The sequence below is a fragment of the Misgurnus anguillicaudatus genome, chromosome 8 (assembly GCF_027580225.2).
Source record: "Misgurnus anguillicaudatus chromosome 8, ASM2758022v2, whole genome shotgun sequence".
NCBI lineage: Eukaryota > Metazoa > Chordata > Actinopteri > Cypriniformes > Cobitidae > Misgurnus > Misgurnus anguillicaudatus.
This window is the reverse complement of record NC_073344.2, coordinates 24,183,600-24,201,268: the sequence shown is the minus strand read 5'-3', so window position 1 is coordinate 24,201,268 and position 17,669 is coordinate 24,183,600. Positions and strand designations below refer to the sequence as shown.

Genomic DNA, 17,669 nt, shown 5'->3' with positions numbered 1-17,669 from the left:
GGGCTACATTAGTTGTGTGTGTTGATGAATAAACTCACACCGTGTGCATTTGTAAGGAAAATCTCGCTCTACAACTACTGTTGGATAAAGATGATGTCACACAGTTTTACCTTTGCTGTGCCTCTAGTTGGATGCATGTTTTTTTGACGTTGATTTGTAAATGTTTCTTTGAGGGCGTCAAGGTTCATGTCCGGTAATGTTCAGTGATGTGGGAAAATACTTCGCATCAGTCCCATCCCTGTCACCATAGCAATAGTGGTTCCTTACTCGGAGGATGCCAAAGCCAAGCAAAGATTAATCTTCACCTGACAGCGCTGGATATTTTAATTACATTTACATTCTCTCAGTCATTGCTGGATCTGATTATTTAATCAGCATATCAGGGGATTTCTTTGATCTTTGAGGGAGTTTTTCCACACGCTACATATATTACGTTTATCTAATCAGATTTAGTCATTACTGTGTTGTTTCTTATGTTTCTTTGGTTGGTTGTTGGGTAGGATTGAGTTATTGTTTACATTTGGAGTAGAGGTCCAAAGGTTTGGACTTTTGTCTAATTTATTGTGCCATGAAGTCAAATGCGAGGTCAGATGCAGGCGGGTATCTTGAGTGCTGATCTGTCGCTGTCCGTGGTGCTGAATCTTCAGGGCTTTAGGGTTGCTGTGACTGTTGCTGTCCGTGGTGCTGATTTATAATTTTCATTACATTCGTAACGGATTATCGAGAGATTTAAGCAAGCATCTCACTGTCCCGCTACACTAAGATGAAAGGCATCCGTCCTCCATATGCGTCATCTGGCCCGGCATATTCATGAGACCTCGCTCTGTTAATTATTTGCAGAAGCGTTTATTCCGGGCGTGGGGAACAGAGAAACAGTTTATTTTTAGAGCAGTGTAAGTGCTGGAAGAATTTGTTTTAATTACGAAGCATTGTATGGATAATTATGTTTTTTAGTTAATGATATTTAGTTTTACTTTAGCAATAAGATACGCAATGCTCTGCGTTACATTATTTGTAAATGTAGTTGCTGCTAAATAGTGTATGTTAGGCAAAACACTCAGTGAAGTGATCTTAATATGTAAGTTTTTGCTCTTATTTACATAAAATTATGTAATTTCTATCTCATTACTCCTTGGAGAATAAGAGCCAAAAATGCTTGTGGTAAGACCTTTTAAAGACAGCAAATGCATTGATTAAAACATTTATACTTGCTTTAAGTTTTTTTGCTATATAAAGAGTCATTTTTAAAGTTCGCTTTGGTTTAGATAATGTAAGCATTGAAAGCAAGGCAGCTTATTAGATTTTAACATAGAACTTATGCAAGTTTCAGTATTATATAGACGGTTTCATCGAGCGCACGTGCAGTGACTCGCTAAGCGTCTGGTCTGAACTTTACTTCCGGTTTCAGTTTTTTTAATGGTCTGACTAGTTGCTGAAACTGAACTCTTAAACAAATACCTCATTGAAAATAACAAATGTTTTGGGATCCTATGTAATCTACGTGTTGTTTATTTTGTTTGCTATATAAATAAAGGACTTTGTTGTTATTTTTTCTTAGCAGAGTTTACCGGAAGTTACGTAAGGACCTAGAAAGCCGCTTGTTTATGTTGTCACTGCTGAAACCGTCTACACAGAAGCAAACAAACGTGAGATGAAGATGAACGTTTGAGTTATGATTTGGCATGTTAGTAAGCTAAAAATCGATGAAAAATATCAGGTTTGAATGATAGAAGCCAAATAGATATTTTTTTATTTGCATTATTTATTTACATTATGCTGTCTCAAACCTGTTTGATATTACCTACCCAGTCTCAAAAAATTATGTAACTATAGTCACATCATTTTTTGATTCTTTTTCGTGATACTGTCACGAATTTCTATTTTCAAACCATTTTCGCTTCGGTTTAGGGTTAGATTTGGTGTTTGCATTAGGATGTCACTTTAAGTATTGGTTTATACTATTTCTTCTGATGTATTTTTTATATTTTCTAAATTTTAAAACATTGTCCCCTGGCGTTAGGGTTATATTTGGGTTTGGGTAAGGACGTCATTTTATGTAAATCTAACCCTAAACCGAAGCGACAAAGGTAATAGGACAAAACAGTTGAGTAACCAATACGTGAAAATGACAAATAAACAGAAATTCGTGATATGATCACGAAAAAATGCGGAAATTTGTGACAGTGTCATGAAAAAGAACAAAAAATTACATGACTACAGGTATGTAACTTCGTGTGAATGGGCTGAAATTACATACCAGATTGTCAACAAATGCCAAAACTACACTAATTCTCTTGTGTGTTGTATCCAAGCATGACATGTCATTTCTATATCTTTTTAAAATGGATTGTTTCTCATTACATATGACTGATAGAGAGAGAGAGAGGGAGGAAGATTGGGGTTGTTCAGTAAGCCTGTGATTCGATGTGTCTTTCTTTACTGTCCTCTGGGTGTAAATGTCTCTATGTGTATCTGTTTTATCGTCACTTGTTCAGATTGTCTTTATCGGATGGGTAAAGCTGTCGCATTCATCTATTTCTTCCCCTCTCTCTCTCGTGTTTCCCTTCTCTGTCTTTTTCTTCCTCTGTCCTTCACTTATTCACCCAGTACAGTTGTTAACCTCTGCTAAAGATGGTTAATAATGGCTTGGTTAAGGATGAATGCAGTGGCTCTGTAAGAAGCCCCGTGAGTTTCTTGTAATATGTCGCAGGAGCCTCCGTGTTTAAAGAGATTTATGACTGCAGCTGCTATACGCAAAAGCTTTTGGACACAACTCACATTTAAAATATCTTGCCATTTTGCCTATAAATATCATTGATTAGATAAGAATATATCAAATGACATGCCATTTTTTGTGTGGCAATAGGCACCAGGTTGCCCGCACGGAGTGTGTGAGTTGCCCACCAAAGCACATTCTGTTAATAGCCTTAATTTTAATATTTATTTAATAGATATTTTTATAATAGCTTGGCTTCTTTTACATTTTAAACAATAATTAAAACATATCAACAAGTAAAATGAAATAAAATCAACAAGTATCAAAAGTTTGTCTATATAGACTATATCCAAAAAGTAGCCATCCAGATTACAAAAGGTCGGAGACCCCTGCATTAGTGAATGATGTCTTTAGGTATTGTACTGAACTTGTACTGGTTTATTGTGTTAGCCACCTGTGTGAAATTGAGCAGAACTGACTTCATACATCCACAAAAAAATCTGCTTGATGCCGGTAACCAAAATGAAATAGATAATGGCTCTGTAAAGTATAATGTTTTTTTTATTTTAACACAATGAAATTCAGACGTTTGTAAGTATGACTCAAATCTTTCTTTTATTTTTAAATTTCAATAACAAAAAGTGTTGGGTTATTTCAATCCTGGCTTGTGCAAAATATAGACTAACCCAACCACTAGGCTTAAATGACATTTATGGGAACACATTACAAAAAGGTTGCATTCAACCCAGCATTTTTAAGTGTGGACATGAGATTAGCTGGTTTAACTCAATGGACTTGATGTTTTAAGAAAAGATGTTGGTGTAGGTTGAGAGCATGTAGGAAGGATATTTTTCACTTCTCCTCTGTGTTATTGCCATAGTTACTGCTGTCGCAATAGAGCGGCGACTGCATTGCTCACCATTCAGAGCGAGATGCACGTGTGTTTGTTCAAGAGTGCAGAAGAGTTAAAGCCTAACAGAAGATTAAATAATGCATGAGAGAAATTATTCACACGAATCATCACTGAGGCAGATTTTAGTGCTTCCCTTAATCTATTCCCATACGTTTTTTTTTTCTTATAATCATACATTTTTGTATGATTCACTTCAAATTCCCATGAGATCAGACTGGATTCACAGATTATTAACCATTAAGACCAACGAGAAACCATGCTACCTGAAATCTCCCACGTTAACACAACAAACATCATAACTGTTAACTTTATGTAAGATTTATTTATTGTCATGGCTGTTTAAGAGGCATCACTCAATACAGCAACTAATAAAGACGAATCAATTGAATCTTTTCCATTGCAGGGTTATATAATACGATTCACTCTCATTATTAGAGCTGCTGGAGAAAAAGTTTCGATGCAAATGTTTTTGAACCTCTGAATGTCTCAGGGAGTCTAATTATGTTTCTTTGTTATCTTTACACCCACGTTTCTTTTTCGATCCCTTAAGCCTTAAAATCAGTCTAGTTTGTCATCAACAAAGTAAATAGAGAGACGTTTATCTGTTGGTATTGTTTCATACTATGTAAAACTATTACCAGAAGTTAGTTTAGTTAAAGAGCCTGTAAGATGCCATTTTTAAGCATCCTATCACTGTTTATAAGTCCAGCTTTAAATGCATGCAAGGTCAAAAAACACTGTAATTTTCGCAAAATATAAATGTAAAATTACCCCATTTCTCAGAGATCCCCAAACGATTTGTGTGAAGCCGTTCAACGACTCAGTCTGCCTAAACCCTACAATTCAGTAGCCTACTCTGCTCTGATTGGTCAACTGACACAGTCTCTGCACAGACCACAGATCAGTGGCACAGACCAACAATAGTGCAACATGAATTGACCTAGTGCTAACATGACTTACTGAAAAGACATTATCAACATCAATACATATCATTCATTATTAATCCAAGCAATAAAAACGACCACATACACTAACATTTTACACTCATTTAAGCATTTATGTAAGCTAACCGGGCCATAGCAAAACCGCAAGTGAGCATGCGTTAGCCGCTTGCTAACGTGATTCTCTGACAGTATATTAAGAGTTGAAAAAACAACATCAATTCACATCCTTCATCATTAGTCCAGGATATAAAATCGACGACATTAACATTTCTACACTCATTTAAGCAAGCATGTAGCTATAACTTACAGGTTGTGGTTAGGAGACACATGTTGTTCCAAATAAAGTGGGTACTGAACTGCCAAACGTCTAGTAAATCCCTCAGTGAAAAAGTAATTTTAACCACTGATTCTTCACAACCAAACATCTAGTAAATCTCTCAGTGAAAAGTAATTTTAACCACTGATTCTTCATATATCTTCATCCTTTGGTAGTGAAAACAACACAAACTGAAAACACAGCGTGATATGATGTTTACACATTAACTAGCTGTGGGCAGGTCATAGTTTTTGTTTCTTCCGCGGGCAAGGCTGTAGGCGGAGATTATTACGCAAAGTGTTGGTATTACGTGGATAAAGTCAGGCAGGAGTTTCAATCCATATGACGACTCGTTTCAGCGATTCAGAGTCGACTCACTACTTTAGAAGCCAATAACTTTATTAATCGTGCACTTTTCGTCAGGCTCTGACACTACTGTACCATGGTATAATGCTTGATATCTGCCATGCTATGTGAGTTTTAGTTAGTCAGACAGACAAATATCCTGTTTATTGTCCACCAGCTAAAAAATGTTCAACCGTCAAATCACTGTCTTCACGATCTTTCCCCAACAAGCCATTTGTCACATTGTCCACATGCCTGGTTACTAAGTTGGTTTGAATCACCAGCTCTCAGTATGATCAGTAATAGAGATGCTTTTCTTCCACTAATAATACTTTAAATAAACCGCCTCCATCATTTGTGGGTGCACATGCGCTTCCAAGAAGTGCTTGCTCTTCCTCTGACAATGAAGTACAGATCCAGCTAATGTGCATTTCCATGGTTACCCATCACTGCAGAGGTGCCCGTGGATCTTCATTCCAACCTTTTTCAGCGTTGCAACGGTTTTCCAGCGAACGCCCTCCCCTTCCCAGTCCATTTGGAAGACAGCGCAGATGGTTTTGAGTAATAATCTATAGTGCAATGGCATTTTCTCAGCGGTGGTAGAGTAATGTTGTTGTCTTGTCCATTACTGTATATCTCGGTCCCTGTATGCAGCGCTTCACGACTGCAGATGAGCGCAGAGGTGTGTGTACCATATACAATAAATCTGTGTTTGTGTTTATAGTGTTACTCATGTCCCAGTAGCATTAGGGGTGGATATATCTGTGCGCGTGTAATTGGCTGAAATAATTTGCTGGTGGGTGTGTGCACGGTGTGGCTATCACGTTTGCCTAATTGTATTTTCACATACTTTGTACTGTATCTAAGGAAACTGTGTGGAATAGAGAAAATGTGCTCAATGCATTCTCACAAGGAAACATCACAGATTGTAATTCATACTATAATTAAAAATATCTGATCATCATGGTGATGTTCTAGCTACTTGCATGTTCGGTGTCGCTCAAACATGTATCTGTAGAAAACCATTGTATGTGTGCCTCCCTCAGTGGGATCCAGAAATAGTCCATCTGAGGAGTTGTGTAATTGGTGCTGATGATGTGCTGGGATATTGCAGGAGAATTTAAGGAATTCTAGGTATCACCTGAATGTTCGGATATTAGACTTGGATCATTAAGCAAACATCTCATAACCTCTATAACCGCTCAGTGCATCTTAACAATCATAGACCAATGCTCTGGCAACTGGCCACAACATCTTAGCAAGGTGGAAAGTCTAGCACTGTGAATTTTACACCACTTAAGAGTGCAAAATTGTTGTCAAAGTCAATACACTACATCAGTTCTTTTTTTTTGGAGTCTATCTCTTTCTCTCTCAGGTGTGGTTGTTCAATGAAATGATGGTTTGAAGTTTGACAGTAAATCTCATTTGTTTGAGTGCTTACAGTGAAAACGAACGATGTGTGAATAATTCAGTGGGCAGTTTCACTGATGGGCACAGCTGCTATTTATGTCATAAAACATTACAAGTATTGAGCTATTTTTAGCATGTTTCGTGGCTTTTTCTCTTCATATGTTAACTTTATATGTTAGCTTACTCCTAAAAGTTGAAAAACAATCATTTAGCAAAAACAAAGCTAAAATAGAAATGCCTGTAGACAAAACAGGGTTGGACATTACATTGGTCAAACCGTTTCATTTTGTTCAAATATAAATTTATTACCCTATTTTGTGTCCCAGCAAGCAATAACCGTTATTTTATTGTCTAGGTTAACTATAGACCCAATATAGTTTGGTTATGGGTAACACTATAAGCCAAAAACTTGAACTTGAAGTCATATTTACCATAATAACTTGTCTGATATTTCATCATGTTATCAACAGTGATTACAAGCTGTTTGCTTCAATTTATTTATTTATTTTAATTCATTTATTCTATTTTTAGGCATTAACCATCATTTCATTGTCTATGTTAACAGACCTAATTTAAAGTGTAGTCTGGTCATGAGTAATCCACTTTAAGCCAAAATAAACTTGTGATGTGGGTTACGACGTGACGTTAATTATTTTGTGTCCATATGGTTCAATGTAAAATGTTAAATGTAAAAGGGTTAAAATTTTCAAATAAATTTGCAGATTACTTGCATACGTTCTCTTTTTTGATGACCAAGTCTAAAATTTCTGGTTTTATTTAATTTTGAAAAAATATTTAGTATGACCTGTCTGTGTCTATTGGTCTAACTAGTATTTTTTTAAATAAATATATTCATAAAAAATGTGGAAAAAAATATAATCATCTGTATTTTTGTCTTGTTTTCAGTAAAAATATCTAAAAATTCTTAAATTAAGATGCTTTTTCTTGATGAGCAAAACGACCCAAGATAAGAAAATAAGTCTAGTTTTTAGACAAAAAATATTGAATTTAGTGATTTTGTGCATAAAACATGCAAAAAAAATCTGCCAATGGGGTAAGCAAATTTTTCTTAAATTTTTCTTGAATTTAGTGTTTAAGAAATTTTTCAAGATTTTTTGCTTACCCCATTGGCAGATTTTTTGCTTGTTTTATGCACAAAGTCACTTAAATTTTAGACTTTTTTCTTGGGTCGTTTTGCTCATCAAGAAAAAGCATCTTAATTTAAGATTTTTTTTGATGACTCTTACATGTCATCAAGGTGGATAAAATATTTAATATTTATCATTCTTTGGCGCAATTGGCGGTTACACCATTTGACATTTTCAGGTTCATTCAGTCTTAAGGTTCATAAAAATGATGCTAATGCAATTTTGTTATTGCATAAAATCAACATAAACTTTTTTGATATTTTTTTAATTTCTCATCTTGCCAGTTTTTGCCACTGACCCATGTATGATATTTTATCATGTAGGCAAAGTCAGTAGTGCGTAGGAAAGTGTTTGGGTTCATTATTTATTTATGCTTATCAAACTTTCACTGACAGCTCAAATTTTGCCTTGATTTAGCTTAGACATCTGGGCTGTGTTTGGACGGCTATTAGACGTCTTTTAAGCGCAAAATTGCTCGCTGGGTTTCTTGATCAACCAATCAGAGAAAATCAAGAGATTGGTTACATAAATCTGGATTTTTTTGCCAGTGGACATTTTCATATAGATTCATGAATGAGGTCACTTGTCAACGCTGTTGACATTTATTTACATAGTATTGCATGTCAATCAAGTTGTACTTAACTCTAGAGCTAAGAACATTGCAAATATATGATGTTACAATCCCTGTATTAGAGTAACATTGAGTACACCACCCGTCTACAGTGATTATATATGTGAAGTGATTGCCTACACTTGAATATCTGAGCAGATGTGATTGTGGACCCCCGTGGGACCTCCGTCATGTTTCAAAGACTCTCTTTCCTTAACATATGTTTAAAGTAGTTAAAACATCACACTGTGTTTGTGACCTCAGGGAGAACAGTAATATTTTCTTTCTCTCTCGTGCTGTGTCATTGGTTGATTCCGACTGACAGGTGAGATGTGATTAACATTTGGAGAAGAGAAGCAGTCGCTTACTGTTTGTAAGATCCATTCCTCTGTCAAGCATCTCTATTTTCTGCGCTGAAGTCAACATTAAGGAGCATTCGTGACCAATTTCATTTGTGTAACGTGATGGATTTCTACAGAAGTTTTCATGCTGATCCAGGTTTGTTAGTGCTGGTTTGGTGCTGGTTCTGAAACAACCAGTTTTTTTACTGAATCCTGATGGGTTGTCAAAGCAATGAAGTCCTGCTGGTCCAGAAGGCAGTCGGTCCATTTAATGAACTGAAATAGAGAGTAAACATAGAGGTGTTTTTGCTGTAGGTGAGTGGTGGTTTTAAGTCGTGGGATGATCTTGTAATGCTGAAAAGACTTCATCACTTGTGGTGTTGGATTAGGACACGTTTGTTTTTTACAAGGACTTTAAACCAAGACCATAAGATTAATACTTCAACTCCGATATGCAACATTATATAATATTTAACACTGCTTATTACACGGCTCGTTGAAATGCTTGATTCTGATTGGCCAGCTGCTACATTATTCCCAGATGACAACAATTCAAAGCTAATAACACACAGTAACCTGAATGCTGCATATCATTTTGACAGGTACAGTTTAATATTACACAAAAATGAAATATAAATATGTCTTTTAATAACATACAGTATATGACATTACATTTACAAAGGATTATATCAAATAGTGTGGTCGTGACATTTAAACGTTTTATCTTATCTTAAATTTGAAGTAAATAGGTTTTCCTTCTGGAAGGTCTACGTTTGTTAAAAATTAGTTAAGAAAATATTTAAAATAAATATTTAGTTGTTCCTTACCTTACTTAAGGTAAATAGCCGTGTAATGTGCGGGATAATGTGCAGGCAATCAGCTGTCTGTAAATTATCCATCACTTTATTATGTAATAAATATTTCGACAGTATGAAGTTTCAGACTTTTCTTTTAGATATTTTTGTGTAAGCATAATAAGACTAATTCAGTGATTTTACATGCATTGTTTATTCTGCAAACCCCATTTGGATGCACACGCCGTCCCATCGCGTCACACTGATACACTGACCTGTAAATCCACTTATCCTGTAGCAGTTTGGATGCGTCCCAAATGGCTGGGAATCCCATCACAGTCTTTCAGATAAGTGATCAATTCTGCTGTTTTCTCCTGGGACTATAGCACCAGATATCTTTTCTTATTAAGCTGCCCACTCCAGAGATCAATGCGCTGTACTCAAGAGTCTAGACTGTGTGACATTACTTGTGGTGGACTGTAACTAAACACTAATGTGTAGCCCTTACTTTTACTTTTAAAGCTCCCATAACACATGTGTTTCTACGTATCTGATGTTAATCTGGAGTATCTATAGACAGTGCCGGGTTAAGCCTTTGTGAGGCCCTGGGCTAACACTGGTTTGAGGCCCCCCTAAAAGTTACTAAAAAAAGGGGATGCAAAAACGATGCACTGTCTATATTTTTTAGTAAATTTTAGTTTTTTACAGCGCATGTGCAACATTAAAACGCTAAAATTATTTAAATAAATTAAACAATATTATCAAATAATTTTACAATCAGAAATAGCCCAGAAAATAACATTTATTTAATAAAACTTACAACAAAAAGTGCTTCTTTCTGCTCTTCTTTAAATATAATTCTTCAATTAAATCATTAAAATCAAGTTGACGCAAAAGTAGGCTGAAATTATTTAAATAAATTAAACAATATTATCAAGTAATAATTTTACAATCAGAAACAGCCCAGAAAATAACATTTATTAAAGGCGGAGTCCACGATGTTTGAAAAACGCGTTGGAAAAGGAGAGGGGCCGACTACCAAAACACACTTATAGCCAATCAAATCAAATCAAATGCCGGTTTGCGTATGTGTGGGGCGGGTCTATCAACAGAAGGTCCAGATTCTATTGGGGTAGGGGCGTGTTTGTTTAGGTGATTTAAAATATCAACATTGGCTTTCAAACATCATGGACTCCGCCTTTAAATGCAACTCACAACTAAAAGTGCTTCTGTCTGTTCTTCTTTAAATATAATTCCTCAATTAAATTATTAAAATCAAGTGGACGCAAAAGTAGGCAGAAATTATTTAAATAAATTAAACAATATTATCAAGTAATAATTTTACACTCAGAAACAGCCCAGAAAATAACATTTATTAAATGCAACTCACAACTAAAAGTGCTTCTGTCTGTTCTTCTTTAAATATAATTCCTCAATTAAATTATTAAAATCAAGTGGACGCAAAAGTAGGCAGAAATTATTTAAATAAATTAAACAATATTATCAAGTAATAATTTTACAATCAGAAACAGCCCAGAAAATAACATTTATTAAATGCAACTCACAACTAAAAGTGCTTCTGTCTGTGGTTGGTTGTAAATATAATTCCTCAATTAAATTATTAAAATCAAGTTGACGCAAAAGTAGTAGAGCCCAGAATTCTCAGCCCGAGTCCGAACTTTTTAATTCTCCCCATTAGGAATCTGTTTCCGCAGATATAGTTACTGCATCGCGTATGTTTGTGAGTAGAAGTCTGTGCTGTCTGCAGTGAGGTTTTTATGAGAGCAGCACAAACTTTTTAATAGTCTATTTAATATGTAAAACTTGAATTTGAAAAAAAACTTACTGCGGAGAAGTTAATGAGATCTCTAGCGTCTCTCTTGCTACGTGACGCGACAATTATTTATTATTTCAAATCCGTTTACAAGATAAATATATATACATTGTGTTGTTTAACTGGTGAAATTATCTTGCTATATACGCTACATTCATTATGAGAAGCCTTTTCTTTTTACTGTTACACTGTAGACAGTAATATATGTATATTATATAAAACTCTATATGGTCGTGAAAGCACATTATCCATTATCTGTTGGTTCATGTTGGTCTAGTTTAATTCAGGGTAATCCTTTAATAAAATGTATAATATGTTATAAAATATTTTATTTTTTTGTAATATTCACAGCGCACATTCTCTCGGATCGTTTTAAAACATTTTAAATCATTCTGCAAAATTCCGCATAGATTTTGCAAAAGAAATCCGCAGAAATAGCAAAAAATAACTGCTTTCACAGCTTGTACAGCTGTACTCTTGCAGCAATTAAAGCAGTTCAGTTTTGTTTTAAATTGCAAAATAGTTATATTTCTTTTTTATTTACATTTTAGAGCAGTTTTTGTTTGTTAAAGTTTTTTATGATAACTATAGTGTTAGCGGCCGACAGCAAGTTGACGACATGTATGATGAATTGAGCCTCTCAAATCAACACTTCACTTGCCTATAATAACAACTATTTAAAATAAATATTTTCAGCATATCACAATGTTAGTTTAAATGTTTATTATCAACACATACTATTTTAAAAAAGCGAAGGCAGGTTGCTCTGCTGCTCGCAGTTGCAACGGGGGCAGAAATAAAAAAAATAAAAAGGGCTATATAAAACGAAACGAAATAAACATGAAACAGAATAAACATGCATGTTGCCTTATCTTACAACTTCACTTTTGCATATACATTTTTTTAATTTAAGGACTTACCACAGAAGATGGCTATTTATGTATCCATCCAACAGTTAAACTAAGAAAATTGAGATGCCAGAAGAATTGCGGCCGCGATGAGCCACAGAGACTCCCGTTTACGATATGATTTTAATGATGATTGACACAGGACTGTTTAGGTTCCTTAACCTACGTTAAAAGTGTACCCGTTAAAATATTATTAATGCAGTTAAAGAGTTTATTTTGATCATGGTTTGATCTGGATAATTCTGAAATTACTTTTCAGTCATTTGCGATGTTACAAGGTTGAACGTCTTCTTCACGTATACATGATTTGCGAGGTACATTTGCAAACGATTCATAAATAATACCTCTGTATTTTAGAAGTACTGTATACTCAAACTCTAAAGACAGCAATGTGATTGCCGATGCGCTGAGAGAGAGAGAGAGAGAGAGAGAGAGAGAGAGAGAGAGAGAGAGAGAGAGAGAGAGAGAGAGAGAGACCGCGGCGATGTGATCGATGTTATTTGAAGTCGGCTCTTAAAGGACAAAATATCCCATAAGCTATTACGTAGCTATTATACAATTTTTTTCAGAACATTCTTGCGACCCAGTGGTTGGGGGCCTCTGCTCTAGGTAGCACTTACGCATAATTACGTCAATCAAAATGTTTTTAAAAACTCAAAATAGAATTGCCTCGGAGGCCCCCTAGTGTTCGGGCCCTGGGCTGCAGCCCATGTTGCCCATTAGGATAACGCGGCCTTGTCTATAGAGTAGTATTACATCCTTCATATCTTCATAGAGTCTTTAGTTTTATCAGATTTATAAAAGACAGATTAGCTTTACCGGTTCTTTCTGATAACGTACAGAAAAATTTGGAAGGAGGAGTTACGAGCTGCGGGAGGAGCGAGTCCAAGTTATGCAACACTTCATGACCAATTTCATTTCTGTAACGTGATGGATTTCTACATGAGTTTTCTTGCTGATTCAGGTTTGTTAGTGCTGGTTTGGTCCTGGTCCTGAACCAAACAGTTTTTAATGAACTGAAATAGAGAGTAAACATTGTTTATTTCAACCATAGATGTGTTTTTGCTGTAGGTGAGTGGTGGTTTAAAGCCGTGGGATGATCTTGTAATGCTGAAGAGACTTCATCACCTGTGGTTTTGGTGTTTTGATTCATATCTCCATAGAGTCTTTAGTTTTATCAGATTTATAAAATACAGATCAGCTTTACCGATTCTTTCCGATAACGTACGAAAAAACTCTGAAGGAGTTACAAGCTGCGGGAGGAGCGAGTCACGAGTCATGCAACAATGACTGAATAACTTATGATTCACTACATCTTTATGTCATTTATATTTCCAACATAACACAGAAGTCTTACCGCATGCAACTCATGACCCGGTTGGGACTTGTCAGCCGGACTTGTAATCGGAAAAAACTTTTCACGCTTACGTGTCTGGTTTGAATTTTACCTCCGGTTTCAGTTTTTTTTAATGGTCTGACTAGTTGCTAAACTGAACTCTTGAACAAATAATTTTGTTTCATAGGTAATTTACATGTTATTTTGCTTGTTATATAAATCAATTACTTTAAAAGAACTTTGTTGTTATTTATTCTAAGCGGAGTTTACCGGAAGTTACGTGTTGACCACGAAAGCCGCTTGTTTATGTTGTTACTGCTAAAACCGTCTATACATCCTGATGTCAAGAAAAACCTTTTTGAAGGTTTTTTTTTGTTGTGTTTTGCCTTACTTCTGCTACAGTAGTAGACAAGATCTACCAACTGATCCAGAGAACATTTAATGCAATATCAAAAACAATGTTTGTATAGTTTCTTTTTTTTGGTTTAGAGTGTGCATTGCTAAATTTAAAGTGTTAACTTTATATTTTGTGGATGTATGTACTCTTCTAGTATTATAAAAGATCTTTGTAGTCCGTTTAAAGCTCACAGATCTCTGTCGTGTCACTGAAGGTTGTGGTGATGTCACAGGAGTTTCAACATCAAACAGACCCAACCTGTGGTGGACAATAATCCCTTTAGTTCTGCGAGTACGTTTGATCTCCCATCACCTCTAAATCCCAAACCATGATCACTGCGCACTCTTAAGTAAACACTGTTAGCCATACATTCATCTGAAATATTTCTTTAGAATATGATTTAAGGTATAAAAGTGCACCACACCCTGGTTATTTAATATTTTCTGGACATTATATGTGACCCTTAACCACAAAACTAGTCATAAGAGTCATTTTTTATTGAGATTTATACATCATCTAAAAGCTGAATAAATAAGCTTTTCATTGATATATGGTTTGCTAGTACAAGACAATATTTTGCCAAACTATTTGAAAAACTGGAATCTAATAAAAATGTATTATTTACAATAATAATTTTGACCATACAATATAGCCGTGCACTTATGACTAGTTTTGTGGTCTAGGGTCACATATGAGTGCACTTTAAATACCACGGTAAACAATGGTAATTTTTGGTATATGAATATGGCATTTGTCCAGTATATATACATTTTTGATGGCGTTACCACCTAATACCCGTGCCATAATACACCTCCAATACTTTTTTAAAGTTCACCTGAGATTAATTTTCAAGTGTCTCCTTTAATATTTGAGGTTTAAATAGATCAGGTTGGGTGTTCTGATCTAATCTGATCTTGTGCTGTTTCTGACCTCCACACTCCCATGGCCAGAAGCTCATTTCATGGGCTGTCATTATAAATCCCTCGATGGAAAGTGAACAAAAAGCCTCTTTGAATCACAAGCCAGGTGAGAGAGAGAGAGAGAGAGAGAGAGAGAGAGAGAGAGTTAGAAAAATAATTATATTCTGCCTTCACCTCTGTGTGTGTTGATTTAGCTGCTCAGTATGCAAACCGTCTGGTTTAGCACTGCTTAATGTCCAAGCATTACTGGAGTACATTTGTAAATGCATCATTAAGTGTTAAATAAAAAATCATTAAATGACACATTATGTCAGTTGTTATTAATTCAAAACAGTCAGCTCAGAATACAGACACAGTCAAACCATGCAAACCCCATGTCACATTTAACCTTAGATTTAAAAGATAAAATAAGGATTCAAATATTGCATGAAGAAAACATAGCCTATACAGATGTTCTTGTTGTTATGTCCTATTTTTTTCATAATTAACCACATTTTTACTTCTCATAATGTACTATACAGTATCTGACCCAGTTTTTTGTAATTCTCATCTCATAATTTCTTTGTACTATCACAACAAGAATTTGCTTTTTTGTCATTATGAATATGCATTTACATGGTGAGAGATTTGAGGATTGAATGCTCTTCTAATTTAAAGGCCTACTTAACTTTCTTTAAAAAAATCTTGATAATTTACTCACCCCCATGTCATTCAAGATGTTTTTGTCTTTCTTTGTCTTCTCTTTTGTCTTTATTTCTTCAGTCGAGAATAAATTAAGTTTTTTAAGAAAAACATTCCAGGATTTTTCTCAGTTTTAATAGATGTTATTGGACCGCGAAAGTTTGCAATTTCAACACAGCCTCAAAGGGCTCTAAATGATCCCAAATGAGGCATAGGGGTCTTATCTAGCAAAACGATTGTCATTTTTGCCAAGAAAAAATAAAAAGGAAAAGTTGAAAGGGAACCTAATTTCTTCTCGACTAAACAACGAAATACATAAATATCTTATATGACATGCGGGTGAGTAAATTGAGTTAATTTCTTTGTGGAAAATCCGTTTAACCTGTTAATGTCTCAATACAGAAATTGTCCCAAAATTCGCTTTATTTTCTTTAAGCTCACTTTTATTTCTTCTTGTTCTTTTTTATTTTGAGGTAAAATACAGTACAGTCAGTTCTTGACAGATTCACCTTTAAAACCTTGACAAGCATTAAAAAATCAGATTAGACATTTTCACATCTAAAGCCCGGGATACACTACACGATTTTTGGCTGTCCCAGGCGAAAGATTGCCATCGTGAAACAATCGTTGCGATTACTGTGATCGTTGCTCTTAATCGGTAGTTCTAGGTCGTACAGTGAGAGAGGTTCAAAGACGGCCATTTTCCCGGTTGTCTATCCATCACGATAGTTGTCTAAGATAGTTGTCTTTCCATCACAGGTACAGTAATGATCTTATAGGATGGCAAAAATCCTGTAGTGTGTCCCGGGCTTAATACACTTTTACAAAGAAAGGTTCCTAAAATATACTTTCTTGAGCTGTATGGTTTTACAAAGAACCTTAAAACGGTTATTTGTACGACAAGGCAAGTTTATTTATATGGCACATTTCATACGGTCATTAAAAGTACTTTACATAGAAATAAATCATATATGCATAAAAAAAACATTTGATTTTATAAAAAACTTCAGAGGTCCTTAATGGATAGAGATGAGGAGCCGGGACCTCCAGTACGTGTAACAAAATGACTGGATTTACATACTTGGTTACAAAGGTATTAAAATAATAATTTTAGGCATACTACATTTTAGATTTTATTGTGGGAACGTTATGCTCTTCATTTTATAGCATAGTTTTAATTTTTATTATTGACCTTTTAATGCATTTTAGTTTGATGCCTAATAGAAAATTGCATTGAAATTGTATATTTGGAGGACCCCCAGTACGGACCCCCAAGGGTTCCCAGATGGTCAGACTTATGTTCTACATAATAAAAAAGGTAAAACTTGTTAATTTTGACTAAAACAAACCCCGTTTAGTACCTTTATTGTTAACTCTGCAGTTTTATAGAGAAATGTTAGCAGCTCACACCAACTTCAGTGTGAAATCTGTGTTGCATGTTTCGAGTTTGTGATATAATTTGGCATGCGGGGTGTGTGTTTGTGTTTTCGTTTGGCAGCCCTCACCGCCTCCGACCGTCTTCTCACTCGTGAAGAGGTGTAGCCTTTGTCTCCGTGCGCAGTCAGTTGCCATGACAACGTGACTCTGCATTCCATCTCACCTGCTGTTTTTATCAATTCGCACTTTAAGTGCTCGCCCTACGTCGCTCTCTATCACTGTTTGGGTATTTTTGCGTGACATCGGCCGGATGCCAGCTCCAGTGGAATTTATAATAAATGTGACAAAGCAAATTTTAGAGATTTAAACAGAAATTCTGCTTGTGATTGGATTTAGTTTATTATTAACTGACCTCCTCGTTTAAAGTGGACACTTTGGACGTCATGCAGCGTACAGCTCATGATCTGACCCCGACTGCGATCGAGGTCTCATCGACCTCAGTGAGGTTTGTTAGTGCGAGCGTTTGCCAGTCTCAGTAATCAAAGACACTCCTGAGGCTGTATTGGCACTCCAACTCTCTTTCAAGCTATTAAAACACCCTTGATTCTTACAAGCACCCGGCGACCTCTTAAAAACCAAATGCAAGTGGTTGCATCTCTGCCAGCTGGTAAAATCATGT

The 17,669-nt window shown here is 35.5% G+C and overlaps 1 protein-coding gene across 6 annotated transcripts in view; it reads left to right on the top strand.

The window, feature by feature from the left end:
- Nucleotides 1–17,669, top strand: part of slc12a5a (solute carrier family 12 member 5a) — a 149,600-nt gene that overhangs the window by 57,856 nt on the left and 74,075 nt on the right. The window lies entirely within an intron of this gene.